We start from the raw sequence: 22,277 nt of genomic DNA, 5'->3' as shown, positions 1-22,277 counted from the left end.
GTATTTATTATAATATAATATAATATAATATAATATAATATAATATAATATAATATAATATAATATAATATAATATAATATAATATAATAAACATAACATAAAACATAACATAATAACCTCAAACTCCCTTAAATACTTACAGCATCTTCTCTGTACTAAATACATTAGCTCAATATTAAATTCAGTACAGTGATTCCATAATCTGAAAGAGTATCCTCCCATGCTTTCATTCTTTCTTGCACTGATTGTCCATTTACTCCTATCCTCCGATCAAGAGGCTCCTCCGTGTGCTGTATGACCCCTAATTGGACCCAGAGGGGAATTAGGGTGGACACAACTGTACAAACAGCCAACAAGCTTTCTAGACAAAAACAAGTTAATCAAATTTGCTCTGATTAAATATTCACGCATCGAATTGACTCTACAAATGCCATTGTTAGCTTACAACTTCTTGCTGGTCATTTCAACAAGATCTCTGGTTAACCAAAAGGAGCAAGCTACTCTATCTGCAGCTCAGTCTGATTCACACCAGCCTGACACCCACAAGCTTTCATGCATTTCATGCCTCAGATATGTGGAAATAAGATTTTGTCATTGTTGGTCCTGCAAATATATCAGCTTCATATCAGAATCACAGATTGCTGTTCCCGTCTCAAGACCAGGCTGCAGTCTCAGGCCGAAACCTGAATACTGATTTACAATTTTCAGATAACTAAGAGCCTGAAAAGGTCAGTAGGTATGGAAACAGATTTCCAGAGTTCCAGTTGCTGTTTGAGCAAATATTAGTTCAAACAGAAGGAGAATCTACTTACACTGGCCAAAATAAGGCTATAAGGAATAACATTTCTTACATTAATCTTATTAACAATAACTTTTAAATAAATTAAGACATATATCATATAAATAACTAATGTAGTTTATTTAAACAATTAGAAATCTAAAGCAGAACATTACTTCAATGCATCTTGTAAATAAGTTAAAAATTTATATGTCCTATAGGTGAAAAAGACTCTTTGTGCACCTTGACATCAATATGACAAAAGGTGCTTGGGATATACTTGGTATTCATGAAGGCAAGTGTGCAGTTCTCTGTCCTTGCTTTGCAATATTGCTCAACCCCGAATAAGTCGTTGCCCCAAAGGATTAAATGAAGGCCTTGACCTTGGTGCTTACTTTCTTACTATTGTACCTTCCTTTCCAATTCATCTCCTGGGCAGACACTTTACCATTGTTTAATGCATTATTAATGTCCATTTTAAACTTGTGTCTGTTTCGCTTAGGGCATCTTTTTGCTTCCTAACTGTGTACATTAGTTTACAAATTCTGAAACCCCCTGTTCCTTCACCCCGGGTTTCCTGAGGCTGCCGGTGAATCTAGCATTTTAAAGCATTGGATCACTCTTCTGCGCTGTTGCTGACATGTAATTGGACAGACAGGCAGGTAGTAGCCCTGCAGAGTTGTCCTGTCAAAGTAGGGTGTGAGCTGCACAGTCAAGTTCTTGACATTTACTGCTTTGGGTCCCTCTTGGATTCCGATAATGCTTCAAAGCTTTCAACAGCTTCCTTTCTCCCTGCAGCAACAGGGCATAAATTTGTATTAATTATCCATACAGTGGCCTATTTGAATAATTCCGCAGCAGGATTTCTTTGCACTAAATGTATTTACATTTAAATTATATTTATGCATTCAGCAGACCCTTTCATTCAAAAGTGACCAATAAGAATCATCAATTGCAATTTATTATTAGAGGAAACAATATTTGTAGCACACAGTGCCAAGCTAGAGTAGAAGTTAGTGAAATGCAGAAAAGTAGAGAAAGAGATGTTTTTCTACCACTCATATTTACAGTAGGTCCACATGGAATTAGTAGTGCTGACTGTAAGGAGAACATCTAAGGAATTATACACAGTGGATTTAGAGGCAATGCTGTTTACACTCATACAAAGGTAGATTTCACTTAAACTGAGTGTTAAGAGTGGTAGGTATTGTTTGCATCTAGTATAAATAGCAACAAATAACATCTTGGTTACAGTGCAGTAGTGACAGATGCTATTCACCCGAACTGTAAAAAGAAATAATATGTAAAATATCCGAGCAATGGTGGGTGGAGTTACTGAAAATAGTCTCTGCCAACACTGTTGGCTATTTGCATTCACACTGACTAATTTAATTAACACTGATTAATTTAAAATGCAGAATAAGTTTAATGCAGCTGAAAGCATTTTCATATTATTCACTAACATATTTCATCAGCAAACGCACAAGGTTTTCTTTAAAATCATAAGTGTACAAATTCCATGTAGGCTTATTCAGATGGGGCCTTATTTTAAACTGCAGAATAAAATTCAATGGAAGTTTAAAGGTGCTCTAAGCATTTTTTTCAAATTCTGCCAGAAGTTTTGTAATTGGCTGAAAAGCGTAGGCTGCTCATTTGATAGTTTCTTGTGGTTTACAGAAGCTAGGGCTCTCACAGAGATTAGTGTGATTTCTCAGAACACCTATTTCAGTGATATCTGTTATGTTGAATTTACAGGACTTTTAACTAGTCAGAATACTGGAGGAAAAAAATATTGCCAAAACATGTCAGATGCCTTACTGGCAGCAGGATTATATTGAGATTATGCAACCTCCGTGAGCCATCTGGGTGAGTCTAAATCAGGCAAACACTCATCAGACAGCAATTGTTCCGATACTGCTGAGTAGCTAAAAATACATTACAAAGTCTCAGAGGAATTATTATTATTTATTTTTATTTATCTTTTGTTAAGACGTTATTTACATCTTTTAATTATCATGAATGTGTGTACATTACTCACTCACATTAATTATGTCAAAAAGAGGAAAAAGTTTTCTGAATTATTAGTTGAGTTAAAAAGGACACTAAATTTATGAAATATTCATGAAAATACTGATGAAAGCATAAGTGAAAAGGCAAATGGAGTGAGACTAGTATAAAGAGAATAAAGAAAAAATACATATAAATGAACCTTTTAGTGTTTGAGCTGATTGAGGTAGAAAAATGTGTGTTCATCTCTCCTGCTGCGTCATCCTATTTGCAGCCAATCTATTCCAAATGAGAACACACTGTGAAATGATCTGTTTCTGCACTAAACCTGAATTACCAGCTGTGCCTTCTGATAATAGAGGATTACACTCACTCCCACAATGCAACGGGGCAACTCGAGATAAGCGCCAGGAGCCACTGTACTTGAGTGAGCAAGACTAAATTAAGGAGAAAACTATAAATAGATCTGTGGAGGAAACAAACCAGTCAAGTAACCTTATAACCTTGTTTAATCCCTGATGGTAGCTGTGAATTTTTTAAATGCATAAAAAACGAATTATCACTCAAGTTTCCATATAAAACGACCATGAAAATGAAGGAAGATGATGGAATTTGCAATTTCAAGGTTTAATCTTCATTACGTTAAAGACAACATGCCAGAAGCAGCTTCCCTTGAAATTAAACATACAGAAGACTTAAGCTTAAGACTGTTACAAATATCCTCAGATCTTGGTAAGATGACTAAAATTAATCAAAATTAATCTGACTAACCTTGGATGTAATATAAATCACACACTGAGAAGATTTAAACTATTTAACAAAAAGGTTCTGTATTTGTACAATCTGAACTGGATGTTACATACCATTTAAAAATGTTGAGGGTCGGTAAAGAAGTCTCTTATGTTCACAGAGGCTGCATTTATTCAGTTATAAATGCAGTAAAACAATATTGTGAAACATTATTACAATTAGCTGTTTTCTATTTGAATATATTTTAAAATGTGATTTATTCCTGTGATGTTAAAGCTGGATTTTCAGCAGCCATTACTCCAGTCTTCAGTGTCACATGATCCTTCAGAAATCATTCTAATATGCTTATTTGCTGTCCAAGTAATCAATTTTAAATGTTGAAAACAGTTGCTGCTTAATATATTTCCAGGATTTTTAGATGAATAGAAAGCTCAAAAATAACAGCATCAGTGCGCATGCATAATATCTCTTAGCTTTTTCCAGCTGAACGCCACAATGTAAAATCTTCCTAAAATCTGCTTACTTGCCTGTAGGCTTGTTCCAAAATTGAAATATACAACTTAAATTTTACAATATATTGGGTCGTATGCTCTTTACCCACATTTTCCTCTAAAACAAATCAAATCCACAGAAATTCAATAAGCAGGGTGTAGCTATTCAAGTAATGCTTGAGCTGGCACTGTGTCTTCCTGCAGGTTTAGATACACAGAGCCCTTTAAAGAACAGCGCCCAATATCTTGCAAAGTATGAACTCAAAAGAGTTTTACATCCTGATGCTTTAAGAGAACACTTTGCTCAACAGAAAAAAAAAACATTTTACTCTCTAATTCTTTAGGAATTAGTCACTTTACAGAACCCAGAAACCATTAAGCTGATATGAAGAACCTATAATGAAACAAACAAGAATTGATGCTTCCTAAATATATTGAATTTAGTATTCATAAACACAAGAGACAGTAAAAATGGATATTATTTACCTCTAAATCTACAAAATGAACAGAACCAGAACTTCAAACTTAAGGAATAAACTGCTTAAATGATCTCTATATAGCTATAGTTAATGCATAGAAAGTGTTTGCGTGCATGTCACTGTGTGTCGCTCTTGCGTCAAACTGTTAGCAGATGTCTCTTTCTTTTTGAAACTATAGGGGAGTAGTTCACACCAGTATTTTGTTTCTTCATAAAAGCTTGCATTGCAAAAGATTGTGCAACTCTTTGCAGAAAAAAGATCCATTATGGTCATACAACCTATAACCATGCAGTGGAAGAGCTGCTAACTTTGAATCAAGGAAATTAATTGGTATTAAAGGATAAAAGACATCAGCACTGCATAAAGCCACAATCGTTAGACTTGACTTTGATGTCTTCTCACTGAGGAAAACAAATCCTGAAATGAATAACAAGCTTCCCAGTCCCTATTCACATGCATTTTTATAAATGAAGGCTACTACTCATTACATCATGCATAAATATGGCCGTCAACACACAAAGGAGAGAGAGAGGCAATCTAAGATCATTCATAACATAAAAAGATATGACACATAGAAAATATTAAGAAAAATTAGGCTGTTTGGACGCCTGAGGGATAGAAACACATAAAGATTCTTGCAATCACTCGTGCTGACCTCCAATCAGAAGAATTTAGGCATGTCTAGGTTATTTAATGAGATGGATAGCTTAAATCCATACTAGCACTGTCAGTATTCTGATGAAAAGAACAGATGGCATGTGAAATAAAGTATCACAGACAGGACAATGGTAGGATTGACATGCCAGCCTCAGCTCAGAGATGCAATGTATTATTCCAATCTGACTCAATAGGCCGCTGACAACAGCTCAGGAAGATCTATTTGTCTGCTGGTTCATGAAATGAGCTTGGCACGACCTAGCCATAAAGACAACAATGTTGAAGAACTGATAGTGTGTTGGTGAAGTAATATTGAAAACTGACATTGCCTATATGTGAAATAAGCAGATAAATTGTGCCTAAATCTGTCTGTTTTCCCAGATGCCGTTTACACATCAAGGATGCTTTAAAAGCCCTGTGCCAATAAACACTTCCTTTTGGAATGACTTAGATGTCAGTACAAAAGGTACAAACAACATGGCATTATCAAAACCTCATTTACATACTGTGGAGGAAAATTAAATTTTCTGTATAATTTGCTTCTCTGTACTAAAGACCGTCTCCGAGTGTTTCAGTTTACTTCAGTATTCTTGAGTTTTCGATGAGCTGAGAGATAACAGGAAATCTATTTAATGTGTGTGTGTGTGTGTGTGTGTGTGTGTGTGTGCAAGACAAGTGTGAGACAGAAATGTTATTATGGTTTCTTAGACGTCCTGGCTACTTAAAAAAATGTGTACTGAATTCTTAGAAACTTATCTGGAGGGCATAGTTGGACACCTTAAATGGACATATATGTTGAATATGCATTATGATTGGATGAGATCAAAGCATCCGCATTTGATGAAGGTATAAATGTTGAGTTTGGGTGTTTCCTCTTTGATGCAATCTACAGCCAACCCTAAATGACTGTATGAATGTAGACCTTTTCCTGCTTTTGTCTCATACCTTAAATTGAAATGGAAAATTGACACATACAAAAAATATGACAGCCATTGTTCAATCTCCAACTTTTTTTTTTGTGAAAAAAGAGAAAATGTGCATGAATATATAAATACAACATTAAATTAAAGTTTGTTAGATATTGTTTTTTTTTATTTTTTTTTTTTGTGAAAAAAGAGAAAATGTGCTTCCAGCAACTTTTTCAGCACTTTTCCAGAACACATAGATTCAGAATTACAGATAAGGTGAAATCAGAAGGTCTGACGAGAATGAACAAAAACATGTTTTTTTTTTTTTATTCATTACAAACACATGGAACACCCAACATCTGGAACAGAAGCAACATGAACCACCCTGGATTCGAACCCACGACCTCAGAGATTCGGAACCAGTGCCTTAACAGAGTGAGCCACATTAGTTGACGCACATTTGACAGGCCACAGAAGCGAGGTTAAGGTGTGAGAATGATCTCTCAAAACCCTGAATTAGCATTTCAGCCAGATTAGCATGCTAGGCTAAAAAATGCTAACGTTGCTCAAAGTTAACCAGATAGATCAAGACACCCATTAGAATGAATAGAAACATGTTAGCGTTTCAGCTAATTAGCATGCTAAGCTAACTAGCACAAATCAACTATTACAGGCACGGTCAACTTCAGAGATGTACATGTCGGGAATGGGAGTGTAAATCAAAAATCTGTTCAGTCATTTCTGTCTGTCTCAGTCTGAAGATCATGTGATAAAATTTTGAACAAAATTGAACAAGATTTCAGGGAGGAGTAGCCAAAAAACTGTTTTTCATTCCATTCAATATGGCGGACAGACACCATATTGGAAAATGATAAATGAGACATCATCTGATTCGGCATAACCCAAGGAACGAAATGACATAGAATTTACAAAAATCGATCAACGATTTCAAAAGTTATAAGGGGTTTTGCAAGAATCTTTATATCTCTTGAACACTAGGTGGCGCTGTCTTCAAACTTCCGGGGTACCTCCGGCACAGTGCGTTGATGATGCCTACCGATTTTTGTGCAGATTTGTCAAGTAGATCAAAAGATATTGCAATTTATGACAAATTTCAAAATGGCGGACAGGTGGTCCAGGTGGTCTTGACAAAATTGGCATGCACAGATTCGGAATGACCCAAAGAATCCATAGACACCAAGATCATAATTTTCTGATTAATTGTTCAGAAGTTATAAGCAAAAAAGTGATTTTTTTGGTATCTCAACACCCATAGGTGGCGCTGTTCCCAACTTTGGCATGGACCCTCAGATCATGGTGTAGATGAAGTGTACCAAGTTTGGTTTCGATTGATCAAAGTTTGGCCGAGATACAGCCTCTGAACCGATTTGAGATCAACCTAATTAAGTTCACAGCATCATAACTTTTTTTTTCACTAGTGTTCAAAAAATTCTGTTCAGTGATTTCTGTGCGGCTCAGTCTAAAGATCATTTGAGCCAAATTTCAGAAGAATTGGACTAATTTTGAAGGAGGAGTAGTGTTTAGACTGAATACTGTACTTTTCAAAATGGCCGCTACTGTAATGGGCGGAGCCTTAATGTAATGTATTGACTATAATCTCCATGAAGAGAGTGATCATGTGTACTAAGTTAAATTTTCATAGAATTAAGGGTTCAAGAGTTATTAATGTTTTAATGTTGACATTTTGGACTGCTGGTGGCGCTATAGAGTTGGTTCTAGAGACACCAAAGTTGGTCAGATCACTAATAATGGCCATCTCTACAAGTATGCCAAATTTCATCATTTTCCCATGTTCCCGTCATAGGGCCGCCATAGACTCCCATTGGACGAGAAGAAGAAGAAGAAGAATAATAATAATAATAATAAATATAGCTGCAAGCAGCGATGCCGGGGCCAAGCCCTGAAGGGCTGTAGCCCAGAGCGGAGCGGGAGGAAGAAAAATGCCAGAAACCGAACGCGCGTCGGGACAACGGATCACTTCAGGAGTAGAGAAGTTTGAAATCGCACAGAACTTTAAATGAGAATGACCAAAAGCACGTTTTAAATTTAATGTGAACATACACAAAAAATCCAACAACTTGCACAGAAGCAACATTAACCACTCGGGATTCGAACCCACGACCTCAAAGGTTCAGAGCCAGCGCCTTAGCAGAGTGAGCCACATTAGTTGACGCACACTTGACAAGCCACAGTAGCGAGGTTAAGGTGTGAGAATGAGGTCAAAAGTCGAAATCAAAGAGAGGTTCAGATGAGAATGGACAGAAACACATTTCTGATTCAATATAAACACACAGTGAAAATCCAAAGTCTGGAGCAGAAGAAATCACAACCACCCGGGATTCGAACTCACAACCTCAGAGATTCAGAACCAGCGGTTTAACAGACTGCACCACTCAGTCGATGCACAGCCAGCAACATGCAGAAGAGAGGTTAAGGTATGAGAATGAGGTCAAAAAAAAGTTTGCTTAGCAGTTTAAGCAGCTTAATATGGAAACTTTAGTATGTTGTAATTCAAACTTCTGAGGTAAGTCCAGAACTGCACAGCCAGCATCCCTAACGATTTTTTGTATAGATATTTCAAAAGGTTAAAAATATTTTCCAAATTATGACAAACTTAAAAATGGCAGCCACATGGTTCAGCTGATCCTGGCACAATTTACATCCATGGATTCGACATGACCCAAAGAATCGAAAGACACAAAGATCATGATTTTCTAACTAACTGCTCAAAAGTTATAAGCTAAAATGTGAATTTTTGGTATCTCATGACCCATAGGTGGCACTGTTTCCAACTTTGGGATATTTTCTCAGTTCATAGTGTTGATGAAGTTTATCAAGTTTTGTGGAGATCGATCAAAGTATGGCCAAGATACAGCCTCTCAAACAATTTACATTCAGCACTGTTAACTTCAGAGCATCATAACTTTTTTTTTGACCAGTAGGTCGAAAAATTCTGTTCAGTCATTTCCGTGCGGCTCGCTCCAAAGATCGTCTGAGCAAATTTTGAGAAGAATTGGACCACATTTGAAGGAGGAGTAGCGAAAAAATGGAATACTGTACTTTTCATAATGGATGTTACTGTAATGACTGGAATCTTAATGTAAAGTATTCAATGTGATCAGCGTGAAGAGAGGAATCAGGTGTACTAAGATTTATCCGGATAGAAGAAAGTTTCCAAAAGTTATTAATGTTTCAATGTTAATTTTTTTGAACTGCTGGTGGCGCTACAGAGTTAGTCCTAGAGACCCAAAAATCAGTCAGATTACTATTCATGGCCATCACTACAAGTGTGCCAGATTTCACGGTTTTCCTATATTCCCTTCATAGGGCTGCCATAGAGCCCCATTGTTTTTGTCAAGGAATCTGACAAAAACAATCACTACCGGAAAAGTAGGTGGCACTGTCTTCAAACATCAGAAGTACATCCAGCACATTGTGTTGATGTTCCTTACTGATTTTTGTGTAGATTCGTCCACGGGTTCAAAAGATATTGCAATTCATGACAAATGTCAAAATGGCCGACAGGTGGTTCAGTCGATTCTGGCACAATTGACATGCTCAGATTCGGTATGACCCGGGGAATCCATAGACATCAAGATCATCATTTTCTGACTGATTGTTCAGAAGTTATGAGCAAAAATGTGCATTTTTGGTATCTCAACACCCATAGGTGGCGCTGTTCCCAACTTTGGCATGGACCCTCAGATCATGGTGTTGAAGAAGTGTACCAGGTTTGGTTTCGATTCATCAAAGTTTGGCCGAGATACAGCCTCTGAACCGATTTCAGGTCGACCTCGTTAAGTTCACAGTTTAATAACTTTTGAACAAAGACGTATATCAAAAATCTGTTCAGTCATTTCTGTGCGGCTCGGTCCGAAGATCGTCTGAGTAAAAAATCAGAAAAATTGAACCACTTTTGAAGGAGGAGTAGCGTTTAAACGGAAACAGCTAATTAACATAATAGCCACTACTGTAAAGGGTGGAGTCTTAATGTAAGGTATAGACTGTAATCTCCATGAAGAGAGTAATCAATTGTACTAAGTCTTATCTGAATAGAACAAAGGGTTCAGGAGTTATTAATGTTTAAATATTGAATTTTTGAACTGGTGGTGGCGCTGTAGAGTTGGTCTTAGAGACCCCAAAGTTGGTCAGATCACTATTGGTGGCCATCTCTAGAAGTGTGCCAAATTTCATCATTTTCCCATGTTCCCTTCATAGGGCTGCCATAGTGATCGATTGTTTTTGTTCAAAAAATCTAACAAAAACAATCGCTAATATAGCTGCAAGCAGCGATACCGGGGCCAAGCCCTGAAGGGCTGTAGCCCAGAGCGGAGCGGGAGGAAGAAAAACGGCAGAAACGGAACGTACGTCGGGACAATAGATCGCTTCAGAAGTAGAGAAGTTTGAAATCGAACAGAACTTTAGACAAGAATGACCAAAAGCATGTTTTTAATTTAATGCGAACATACACAGAAAATCCAACAACTGGAACAGAAGCAACATCAACCAGCCGGGATTCGAACCCATGACCTCACAGATTCAGAACCGGCGCCTTAGCAGAGTGAGCCACATTAGTTGACGCACATTCGACAAGCCACAGAAGCGAGGTTAAGGTGTGAGAATGAGCTCTGAAAAGCCCGAATTAGCATTTGAGCCAGATTAGCATGCTAGGCTAAAAAATGCTAACGTTGCTCAAAGTTAACCAGATAGATCAAGACACCCATTAGAATGAATAGAAATGCGTTAGCATTTCAGCTAATTAGCATGCTAAGCTAACTAGCACAAATCAACTAGCACAGGCACGGTCAACTTCTGAGATGTACATGTCGGGAACGGGAGTGTAAATCAAAAATATGTTCAGTCATTTCTGTCCGGCTCGGTCTGAAGATCATCTGATCAAATTTTGAACAAATTTGAACAAGATTTCAGGGAGGAGTAGCGAAAAAACTGTTTTTCATTCCATTCAATATGGCGGACGGACACCATATTGGAAAATGACAAATGAGACATCATCTGATTCGGCATAACCCAAGGAACGAAATTACATAAAAATTACAAAAATCGGTCAACGATTTCAAAAGTTATAAGGGGTCTTGCAAGAATCGTTATATCTCTTGAACACTAGGTGGCGCTGTCTTCAAACTTCCGGGGTACCTCCGGTACATGCTGTTGATGACGCCTACCGATTTTTGTGCAGATTTGTCCAGTAGATCAAAAGATATCGCAATTTATGGCATATTTCAAAATGGCGGACAGGTGGTCCAGGTGGTCTTGACAAAATTGACATCCACAGATTCAGAATGACCCAAAGAATCCATAGACACCAAGATCATAATTTTCTGATTAATTGTTCAGAAGTTATAAGCAAAAAAGTGAATTTTTGGTATCTCAACACCCATAGGTGGCGCTGTTCCCAACTTTGGCATGGACCCTCAGATCATGGTGTAGATGAAGTGTACCAAGTTTGGTTTCGATTGATCAAAGTTTGGCCGAGATACAGTCTCTGAACCGATTTGAGGTCAACTTCATTAAGTTCACAGCATCATAACTTTTTTTTTCACTAGTGTTCAAAAAATTCTGTTCAGTCATTTCTGTGCAGCTCAGTCCAAAGAACATATGAGCCAAATTTGAGAAGAATTGGAGCAATTTTGAAGTAGGAGTAGTGTTTAGACTGAATACTGTACTTTTCAAAATGGCTGCTACTGTAATGGGCGGAGCCTTGATGTAAGGTATGGAATGGAATCTCCATGAAGAGAGTGATCAGGTGTACTAAGTTAAATTTTCATAGAATTAGGGGTTCAAAAGTTATTAACGTTTGAATGTTGAAATTTTGGACTGCTGGTGGCGCTATAGAGTTGGGCCTAGAGACCCCAAAGTTGGTCAGATCACTAATCATGGGCATCACTAGAAATGTGCCAAATTTCATCATTTTCCTATGTTCCCTTCATAGGGCTGCCATAGACCCCCATTGGCCAAGAAGAAGAAGAAGAATAATAATAATAATAATAATAAAACATACAGATACAATAGGGGCTACAGCCCTTCGGGCTTGGCCCCTAAATATAGCTGCAAGCAGCGATTCCGGGGCCAAGCCCTGAAGGGCTGTAGCCCAGAGCGGAGCCGGAGGAAGAAAAATGCCAGAAACGGAACGCACGTCGGGACAACAGATTGGTTCAGAAGTAGAGAAGTTTGAAATCGAACAGAACTTTAGATGAGAATGACCAAAAACAGATTTTTGATTTAATGCGAACACACACAGAAAAGCCAACAACTGGAACAGAAGCAACATCAACCACCCGGGATTCGAACCCACGACCTCACAGATTCGGAAACAGCGCCTTAGCCAAGTGCACCACTCAGTCAACACACATGGAACTGACTGCAGAGGAGAGGTTAAGGTGTGAGAATGAGGTCAAAAGTCGAAATCAAAGAGAGGTTCAGATGAGAATGAACACAAACGCATTTCTGATTCAATATAAACACAGTGAAAATCCAAAGTCTGGAACAGAATTTACATGGACAACCCGGGATTCGAACCCACAAACTAAGAGGTTCAGAACCAGCGGCTTAACAGACTGCACCACTCAGTCGATGCACAGCCAGTATGATGCTCAGACGACACAAGGTGAAAAAGCCACAGAAGAGAGGTTAAGGTGTGAGAATGAGGTCACAGAAAAAAGTTCTTTAGCAATTGAAGCAGCGTAATTCAGACGAAGGTACGTCCGGAACATAGTGTTGAAGATCCCTACTGATTTTTGTTCAGATATGTCAAATGGTTCAAAATATTTTCCAACTCATGACAAACTTAAAAATGGCAGCCACATGCTTCCACCGATCCTGGCACAATTTACATCCATGGATTCGACATGACCCAAAGAATCGAAAGACACAAAGATCATGATTTTCTAACTAACTGCTCAAAAGTTATAAGCAAAAATGTGAATTTTTGGTATCTCATGACCCATAGGAGGCACTGTTTCCAACTTTGGGATATTTTCTCAGTTCATAGAAATGATTAAGTTTACCAAGTTTTGTGGAGATCGATCAAAGTATGGCCGAGATAAAGAATTTCTTAAATTTTAGTTTTAGTTGTTTTAACTTAAGAGCATCATAACTTTTTTTTTGACCAGTAGGTCGAAAAATTCTGGTTCAGTCATTTCCGTGCGGCTCGGTCCAAAGATCGTCTGAGCAAATTTTGAGAAGAATTGGACCACATTTGAAGGAGGAGTAGCTGTTACTGTAATGGCTGGAATCTTAATGTAAACTATTCAATGTGATCAGCGTGAAGAGAGGAATCAGGTGTACTAAGTTTTATCCGGATAGCAGAAGGTGTTCAAAAGTTATAAGCAGAAAAATGTGCATTTTTTGGTATCTCAACACCCATAGGTGGCGCTGTTCCCAACGTTGGCATGGACCCTCAGATCATGGTGTTGAGGAAGTGTACCAGGTTTGGTTTCGATTCATCAAAGTTCGGCCGAGATACAGCCTCTGAACCGATTTCAGGTTGACCTCGTTAAGTTCACAGTTTAATAACTTTTGAACAAAGACGTATATCAAAAATCTGTTCAGTCATTTCTGTGCGGCTCGGTCCGAAGATCGTCTGAGTAAAAAATCAGAAAAATTGAACCACTTTTGAAGGAGGAGTAGCGTTTAAACGGAAACACCTAATTAACAAAATAGCGACTACTGTAATGGGTGGAGTCTTAATGTAAGGAATAGAGTGTAATCTCCATGAAGAGAGTAATCGTGTGTACTAAGTTTTATCTTTCTAGAACAAAGGGTTCAGGAGTTATTAAAGTTTAAATATTGAATTTTTGAACTGGTGGTGGCGCTGTAGAGTTGGTCCTAGAGACCCCAAAGTTGGTCAGATCACTATTGGTGACCATCTCTACAAGTGTGCCAAATTTCATCATTTTCCCATGTTCCCTTCATAGGGCTGCCATAGTGATAGATTGTTTTTGTTCAAAAAATCTAACAAAAACAATCGCTAATATAGCTGCAAGCAGCGATGCCGGGGCCAAGCCCTGAAGGGCTGTAGCCCAGAGCGCAGCGGGAGGAAGAAAAATGCCAGAAACCGAACGCGCGTCGGGACAACGGATCGCTTCAGAAGTAGAGAACTTTGAAATTGAACAGAACTTCAGATGAGAATGACCAAAAACAGATTTTTGATTCAATGCGAACACACACAGAAAATCCAACAACTGGAACAGAAGCAACATTAACCACCCGGGATTCGAACCCACGACCATAGAGACTCAGAAATAGCGGCTTAGCCAAGTGCACCACTCAGTCAACGCACTTGGAAAAGACTGCAGAAGAGAGGTTAAGGTGTGAGAATGAGATCAAAAGTCAAAATCAAAGAGAGGTCCAGAGGAGAGTAAACACAAACGCTTTTCTGATTCAATATAAACACAAAGTGAAAATGCAAATGAAAATGATCCCTACCGATTCTTGAACAGATATGTCAAACGGTTCAAAATATTTTCCAACTTCTGACAAACTTACAAATGGCAGCCACATGCTTCAGCCGATCCTGGCACAATTTACATCCATGTATTCGACATGACCCGAGGAATCGAAAGACACAAAGATCATGATTTTCTAACTAACTGCTCAAAAGTTATAAACAAAAATGTGAATTTTCAGTATCTCATGACCCATAGGTGGCACTGTTTCCAACTTTGGGATGTATTCTCAGTTCATGGTGTTGAGGAAGTGTACCAAGTTTTGTGGCAATCGATCAAAGTACGGCCGAGATACAGCCTCTCAAACAATTTCCATTCAGCACTGTTAACTTCAGAGCATCATAACTTTTTTTTTGACCAGTAGGTCGAAAAATTCTGTTCAGTCATTTCCGTGCGGCTCGGTCCAAAGATCGTCTGAGCAAATTTTGAGAAGAATTGGAGCACATTTGAAGGAGGAGTAGCGAAAAAACGGAATACTGTACTTTTTGTAATGGCCGTTACTGTAATGGCTGGAAACTTAATGTAAACTATTCAATATGATCAGCGTGAAGAGAGAAATCAGGTGTACTAAGTTTTATCTGGATTGAAGAAGGTGTTCAAAAGTTATAAGCAAAAAATGTGCATTTATGGTATCTCATGACCCATAGGTGGCGCTGTTCCCGACTTTGGCATGAACCCTCAGATCGTAGTGTTGATGAAGTGTATTGAGTTTGGTTTCGATTGATCAATGTTTGGCTGAGATACAGCCTCTGAACCGATTTTGGGTCGACCTCGCTAAGTTCACAATTTAATAACTTTTGAACAAAGATGAATATCAAAAATCTGTTCAGTCATTTCTATGCGGCTCGGTCTGAAGTTCGTCTTCACCAAATTTCGGAAAAATTAATCCACTTTTGAAGGAGGAGTAGCGTTTAAACGGAATCACCTAATTAAGATAATAGCCACTACTGTAATGGGTGGAGTCTTAATGTAAGGTATTGACTGTAATCTCCATGAAGAGAGTAATCGTGTGTACTAAGTTTTATCTTTCTAGAAGAAAGGGTTCAGGAGTTATTAACGTTTCAAAATTGAATTTTTGAACTGGTGGTGGCGCTATGGAGTTGGTCCTAGAGACCCCAAAGTTGGTCAGATCACTAATAATGGCCATCTCTACAAGTGTGCCAAATTTCATCATTTTCCCATGTTCCCTTCATAGGGCTGCCATAGTGATCGATTGTTTTTGTTCAATGAATCTAACAAAAACAATCGCTAATATATTTTCAGATATCTACAATATGCTACACTTCAAAGATCCTTCTCCATTCTGATTCTCCGCTCCATGAACTGTTTTTATGAAGCAGCACAAAACCAATTAAAAAGGTAAATTCCATTGCATGATTTCTGCAAGTCTTGAATTGACACATTTCTTCAAGCACTGCTTCACCTAATAGCAATACATTTTCAGGTTTGTGCATCACAACTCAATATCTACTGTCCACTACTCCCAAAAGGTGAGTGTACAGAGGTCTACATTAGTTGCACAATGTTTTAGTTGTGTAAACACTATTTATCAAGCAGTTAATGTTCCATGAATATATTTTCAGATTTCTGGAATATGCTATACTTCAAAGATCCTTCTCCATTATGGTTCTCCGCTCCATGAACTGTTTTTATGAAGCAGCACAAAACCAATAAAAAGGTAAATTAAATTCATATATCTGCAAAACTTAAATTGACAACTTAAAGCAGTCTTTCACCTGTTGATACATTTTCAGGTTTGTGCGTCAAAACCCAAAATCTACTGTCCACTACTATGAAAAGGTGAGTGTGCAACTAACGTAGACATCTGTACAATGTTTTAGTTGTGCAAACACTTTATCAATCAGTCTTCCATGAATGTATTTTCAGATTTCTGCAATATGCTACACTTCAAAGATCCTTCTCCATTCTGATTCTCCGCTCCATGAACCGTTTTATGAAGCGGCACAAAACCAATAAAAAGGTAAATTCCATTGTTTAATCTGTGCAAAGCTTGAATTGACTCATTTCTTCAAGCACTGCTTCACCTAATAGCAATACATTTTCAGGTTTGTGCATCAAAAATCAATAACTACTGTCTACTACTATCAAAAAGGTGAGTGTACAGAGGTCTACATTAGTTGCACAATGTTTTGTGTAAACACTATTTATCAAGCAGTTAATGTTCCATGAATATATTTTCAGATTTCTGCAATATGCTACACTTCAAAGATCCTTCTCCATTATGATTCTCCACTCCATGAACTGTTTTTATGAAGCAGCACAAAACCAATCCTTATGTATTTTGATTTTATATTTCTTGAATTGTTGAATTGACAACTTTCTTAAAGCAGTCTTTCACCTGTTGATACATTTTCAGGTTTGTGCGTCAAAACCCAAAATGTACTGTCCACTATCAAAAGGTGAGTGTGCAACTAACATAGACATCTGTACAATGTTTTAGTTGTGCAAACACTTCACTATCAATCAGTGTTCCATGAATGTATTTTTAGATTTCTGCAATATGCTACACTTCAAAGATCCTTCTCCATTATATGATTGTCCGCTCCATGAACCGTTTTATGAAGCTGCACAAAAACAATTAAAAAGGTACATTTAATTGTATAATCTGTGCAAAATTTGAATTGACTCATTTCTTTGAGCAGTAATTTAAAACAATCATTCTTTCAGTTTTGTGCAGAACAAGTCAATAACTACTGTCCACTACTCCCAAAAGGTGAGTGTACAGATGTCTACATAAAGTGCTAAATGTTTTAGTTGTGCAAACACTTGAATTATCAAGAAGTTAATGTTGCATGAATGTATTTTCAGATTTTTGCAAGTCGCCACACTTCAAACTTCCTTATCCATTATGATCCTTCGCTCTATGAACCATTTTTATGATGTGGCACAAAACCAATTAAAAAGGTAAATGTCATTGCAAGATGTCTGCAAATCTTGAATTGACCCATTTCTTCAAGCACTGCCTCACCTAATAGCAATACATTTTCAGGTGTGTGCATCAAAACTCAATAACTACTGTCCACTACTCCCAAAAGGTGAGTGTACAGATGTCTACATAAAGTGCTAAATATTTTAGTTGTGCAAACACTAATTATCAATTTGTTTATGTTCCTTGAATGTATCTTCAGGTTTCTGCAATAGCTACAGTTGAAACTTAATCATCCATTAAATAAATGATGCTCCACTCTATGAACTCCTTTTTATGAAGAAGCACACAACCAATAAAAAAGGTAGAATATAATATCCTTTGTGCTTAATCAGAAGTTGATACTAATTTGATGACTAAATTTTTCTGCTTCTTTCTTACAGTGAATACAAAACCATTGTTCAAGTATCTTCAGAAAATGTCCCGGCAAAACTCTAAACTGATGCAGGCAGTCAATAGTCAAAGATATCACAAATGCATAACCACGAAAGTAACACGATTCTATATGAAATGTTGGATGGATGGCTTGTATTATATTTAGCCTATGTACAGCAAATTTAGATGCCAGCCAAAGGAGGATGGCTTGCCCCTGCGGAGTCTGGTTCCTCCCAAGGTTTCTCCCTATACCTCTTTGCTGATGATGCTACTCTTCACTAATTTAGGGAGTTTTTCCTTGCCACTGTTGCCTTCTGGCTTGCTCACTGGGGTATTAAGGCACAATATTTTCAATGTAAAGTGTTTGTAAAGAATAATAAATGCACAATGATTTAGAATATACTTTTGTGCTTGCTTTCATGAACTTCCATGTACTCTATCAATGTCCTTTTTTTTTTGGGTTTTTTTTTTTTTTTTGTTTTTTTTTTTGTTTACTGATCTACATTAGATGGTCTAAGTAGAATTTTAGTTTTTTTTTTTTTTTGTTTTTTCTTTCAAATTGACATCTCGGGGCGCAATTCATATCACACTGTGCTACATAGAGGATCCATGATAATGGATAAAATGAGATGATAGTAATTTTTTTTTTTTTTTTTTTTTTTTTTTTTTTTTTTTTTTGCATTCAGGTTATTTGATTATACTATTAAACCTGGAATTGGGGAGAAAATGGTTGAAATAATATTTAGTGTACACCACAGAAGTATTCTTTCTGTAAGGCTTAAATGGTGATCCCAGTTAAGTCTCTTGAGGAAAAACTGAAAGCTTGCCTAAAGGCAGTTTAATTTTTTTTTTTTTTTTTTTTTTTTTTTTTTTTTTTTTTTTTTTTTTTTTATTCCAGTGATGCTCTCCATGAAACTGACAAAAATAAAATGATTTGCCATAGTATACAATGGCAGGAGCTGACCCACTCAATACATAGATGTTTTTGTTCACAACAGTCAATTTAACAAGTATAAAAGTTAGTTGAAATGTTGCAAAGATGTCCCTGTATAGTTGATCAGATGTTCTATTATAATGTCACCCCACAGAAGAATTGAAACCTGTGACCTCATCTGTGAGAGCACAATTCTTATCTTCAACATTATAGTGACTGTGTGTCATATGCTTCACAATGTGATAAGTTTTAACATATAAAGCAACACAGATGATGCATAAACTTGCATGCTAACAAAGAATGTTTTTGAAGTGTAGTGCAGAGCAGGAAGAGCAAATACAGCAGAAACGTAATATACATTAAAAAGAGTTCCGAAGTAGAGACGTTCAAAAATGAAGAAGTTTAGGCGAGAATGAACAAAAATACATTCCTGCTTCAATATACTCATAAAATACAATATCCAATATGGACCACCCTGGATTCGAACCCACAACCTTAGAGGTTTGGAACCAGCAGCTTAGCAGAGTGCACCACTCAGTCAATGTGCTTCACAGCATACTGCAGAACAGAGGTTAAGGTGTGAGAATGATCTCACAACTTCCAAAATCAAACAGAACTTCAGATGAGAATGACCAAAAGCACGTTTTACATTTAACGCGAACACACAATCCAATGTCTTGAACACAAGCAACATCAACCACCCGGGATTCGAACCCACAACCTCACAGATTCGGAACCAGCGCCTTAGCAGAGTGAGCCACATTAGTTGACTCACATTTGACAAGCCCCAGAAGCGAGATTAAGGTGTGAGAATGATCTCTCAAAATCCCGAATTAGCATTTGAGCCAGATTAGCATGCTAGGCGAAAAAATGCTAACGTTGCTCAAAGTTAACCAGATAGATCAAGACACCCTTTAGAATGAATAGAAACGTGTTAGCATGTTAGCTAATTAGCATGCTAAGCTAACTAGCACAAATCAACTAGCACAGGCACGGTCAACTTCTGAGATGTATATGTCGGGAACGGGAGTGTAAATCAAAAATCTGTTCAGTCATTTCTGTCCGGCTCGGTCTGAAGATCATGTGATAAAATTTTGAACAAAATTGAACAAGATTTCAGGGAGGAGTAGCAAAAAAAACTGTTTTTCATTCCATTCAATATGGCGGACAGACACCATATTGGAAAATGACAAATGGGACATCATCCGATTCGACATAACCCAAGGAACGAAATGACATAAAAATAACAAAAATCGATCAACGATTTCAAAAGTTATAAGGGGTTTTGCAAGAATCATTATATCTCTTGAACACTAGGTGGCGCTGTCTTCAAACTTCCGGGGTACCTCCGGCACATGGTGTTGATGACGCCTACCGATTTTTATGCAGATCTGTCCAGCAGATCAAAAGATATCGCAATTTATGTCAAATTTCAAAATGGCGGAAAGGTGGTCCAGGTGGTCTTGACAAAATTGACATCCACAGATTCGGAATGACCCAAAGAATGCATAAACACCAAGATCATCATTTTCTGACGAATTGTTCAGAAGTTATAAGCAAAAAAGTGAATTTTTGGTATCTCAACACCCATAGGTGGCGCTGTTCCCAACTTTGGCATGGACCCTCAGATCATGGTGTAGATGAAGTGTACCAAGTTTAGTTTCGATTGATCAAAGTTTGGCCGAGATACAGCATCTGAACCGATTTTAGGTCGACTTCGTTAGGTTCACAATTTAATAACTTTTGAACAAAGATGAATATCAAAAATCTGTTCAGTCATTTCTGTGCGGCTCAGTCTAAAGATCATTTGAGCCAAATTTCAGAAGAATTGGACTAATTTTGAAGGAGGAGGAGTAGTGTTTAGACTGAATACTGTACTTTTCAAAATGGCCGCTACTGTAATTGGCGGAGCCTTAATGTAAGGTTTAGAATGTAATCTTCATGAAGAGAGTGATGAGGTGTACTAAGTTAAATTTTCATAGATTTAGGGGTTCAAAAGTTATTAACATTTGAATGTTGAATATTTGGACTGGTGGTGGCGCTATAGAGTTGGGCCTACAGACCCCAAAGTTGGTCAGATCACTAATAATGGCCATCACTACAAGTGTGCCAAATTTCATCATTTTCCTATATTCCCTTCATAGGGCTGCCATAGACTCCCATTGGCCAAGAAGAAGAAGAAGAATAATAATAATAAAGAAAACATACAGATACAATAGGGGCTACAGCCCTTCGGGCTTGGCCCCTAAATATAGCTGCAAGCAGCGATGCCGGGGCCAAGCCCTGAAGGGCTGTAGCCCAGATCAGAGCGGGAGGAAGAGAAACGCCAGAAACGGAACGCGCGTTGGGACAACGGATCGGTTCAGAAGTAGAGAAGTTTGAAATCGAACAGAACTTTAGATGAGAATGACCAAAAACAGATTATTGATTTAATGCGAACACACACGGAAAATCCAATGTCTTGAACAGAAGCAACATCAACCACCCTGGATTCGAACCCATGACCTCAGAGGTTCAGAAACAGCGGCTTAGCCAAGTGCACCACTCAGTCAATACACATGGAACTGACTGCAGAGGAGAGGTTAAGGTGTGAGAATGAGGTCAAAACTCGAAATCAAAGAGAGGTTCAGATGAGAATGAACACAAACGCATTTCTGATTCAATATAAACACAGTGAAAATCCAAAGTCTGGAACAGAATTTACATGGACAACCTGGGTTTCGAACCCACAAACTAAGAGGTTCAGAACCAGCGGCTTAACAGACTGCACCACTCAGTCGATGCACAGCCAGCATGATGCAGAAGAGAGGTTAAGGTGTGAGAATGAGGTCAAAAAAAAAAGTTTGCTTAGCATTTTAAGCAGCTTAATATGGAAAGTTAAGTAAACTGTAATTCAATCTTCTGAGGTACGTCCGGAACATAGTGTTGAAGATCCCTACTGATTTTTGTTCAGATATGTCAAATGGTTCAAAATATTTTCCAACTCATGACAAACTTAAAAATGGCAGCCACATGCTTCCACCGATCCTGGCACAATTTACATCCATGGATTCGACATGACCCAAAGAATCGAAAGACACAAAGATCATGATTTTCTAACTAACTGCTCAAAAGGTATAAGGAACAATGTGAATTTTTGGTATCTCATGACCCATAGGTGGAGTTATAAGGAACTTTGCGATATTTTCTCAGTTCATAGAATTGACAAAGTTTACCAAGTTTTGTGGAGATCGATCAAAGTATGGCCGAGATACAGCCTCTCAAACAATTTGCATTCAGCACTGTTAACTTCAGAGCATCATAACTTTTTTTTTTGACCAGTAGGTCGAAAAAATTCTGTTCAGTCATTTCCGTGCGGATCGGTCCAAAGATCGTCTGAGCAAATTTTGAGAAGAATTGGACCACATTTGAAGGAGGAGTAGCGAAAAAACGGAATACTGTACTTTTCGTAATGGATGTTACTG

General features: G+C 37.7%; 1 long non-coding RNA gene across 2 annotated transcripts; it reads left to right on the top strand.

Annotated features, from left to right (window-relative positions):
- The first annotated feature begins 15,813 nt into the window (after positions 1–15,813).
- On the top strand, positions 15,814–18,279 carry LOC109075393. 2 transcript variants are annotated; one of them, XR_006155420.1, is made up of 10 exons: positions 15,814–15,916; positions 16,002–16,047; positions 16,141–16,235; positions 16,935–16,977; positions 17,068–17,164; positions 17,246–17,291; positions 17,387–17,482; positions 17,568–17,613; positions 17,707–17,808; positions 17,888–18,279. It is a non-coding gene; the product is annotated as an uncharacterized LOC109075393 (long non-coding RNA). The 2 variants fall into 2 exon arrangements; XR_006155421.1 differs by lacking the exon at positions 16,935–16,977 and adding an exon at positions 16,312–16,357.
- The last annotated feature ends 3,998 nt before the right edge of the window (positions 18,280–22,277 follow it).

The sequence above is a fragment of the Cyprinus carpio genome, chromosome B8, assembly GCF_018340385.1.
Source record: "Cyprinus carpio isolate SPL01 chromosome B8, ASM1834038v1, whole genome shotgun sequence".
Lineage (NCBI taxonomy): Eukaryota > Metazoa > Chordata > Actinopteri > Cypriniformes > Cyprinidae > Cyprinus > Cyprinus carpio.
The sequence above is the reverse complement of the archived record's forward strand: the minus strand, read 5'-3'. Positions and strand labels throughout refer to the sequence as shown.